Raw genomic sequence first — 1,365 nt, 5'->3', positions numbered from 1 at the left:
GGTCGGGTCGTTTCAGGGCTCACGAGCCTAGTGAGTGGACGTGAGACCCATTAAGAAAGGTGGGTCCATGGACTGGGACTGGACATGGGGCCACTAAGAGGTGGCGGTTGGGGCGTTACACTAAGGACGTGGTAGAAGCTGTCTAGGAGGCTGTAGTCGTGTGGGTTTTAGTGTCAGAATTTCCTGTTTGACAAGTGAGTGCATGACCATAGCTTACCTAAGCTGAGATCTCTGTTTTATGTGATTATGTGAGTTGTTTGAATGAGTTTTCTTGCTTGCTTTCGTGTTTTAGTTATTCTATGGTTTGTAATGGCCTATAGGAAGGCCTTGGCCGCATTGGAGGCGGTGGAAGGCGGATATCAAACTTTCTGCTTTGAGGAAAACATGGCTACGGGTCGGTTTTAATGAGTGTCGGTCGACACCATGTGGAGGTATTAGTCGACACCAGTCTAGGTTTTCGGGTTGTCGAGGTGGGTGGTTGTCGACACCAGGTATTCGACACACCCTGGTGTCAGTCGACACTAATATTGAGCAGGCAGCTCAATGTTTGTTGATGCATGTGGAGATCTTATTGCTTGTGTCTATAATGTAGTAGATGAGAGGATTGCCTCATGTGATGGTCGACACCAGTTAGGGTTTTTGGATTGTCGAGATGGGTGTTGGTCGACACCAAGTGACTAATGTCAGTCGACACCCCTTGTGTCGGTCGACACTACTATTGAGCAGGCAGCTCAATGCTTCGGTAACGCCCCGACCGTCACCTCTTAGTGGGCCCCATGTCCAATCCCAAGGTATGGCCCCACCTTCCTTAATGGGCCTCACATTGTCTCACTAGGCCCATGAGCTCATCCATATCTGACGGTCGTTTTTCTACGTCTGGGAGGCTTTAAAGACTTGTTACCGTCCCTAAAAATCACCACGTGACCTTTTCATGTGTTTCGTCCTCACTCGCACAGTTCCGACAAACACTTCCCGGAAGGTCACCCATCCTGAGACTACTCCAGCATAAGCATGCTTAACTGTGGAGTTCTATCAGGATCTTTGACCGAAAAGATAAGTGCACTTTGGTGACATAGGTGGCCAAATCAATTCTTTTAAACCTTTCCGCAAGTATCTGAAACCGGGGTGTCACAACTTCTTCTTTTACCTGGTTTGATTTATGATTGCTGGTTGATGCATGTGGAGATCTTATTGCTTGTGTGTATAACCCAATATATGAGAGGAATATCTCACTAAGTATTTCTAGAAATACTTATGCATTTCGTTTGTGTTACAGTGCAAGTAAAGGGTAATGGTGATCGTCGAATAAAGACAATGAAGAGGAGGATATTGTAGTGGCTCATTTATGTGTTTTCTGGCTTCTGT

Source organism: Camelina sativa, chromosome 13, assembly GCF_000633955.1.
Source record: "Camelina sativa cultivar DH55 chromosome 13, Cs, whole genome shotgun sequence".
In the NCBI taxonomy this organism is placed as follows: Eukaryota; Viridiplantae; Streptophyta; class Magnoliopsida; order Brassicales; family Brassicaceae; genus Camelina; species Camelina sativa.
Note: the sequence above shows the minus strand (reverse complement) of the source record.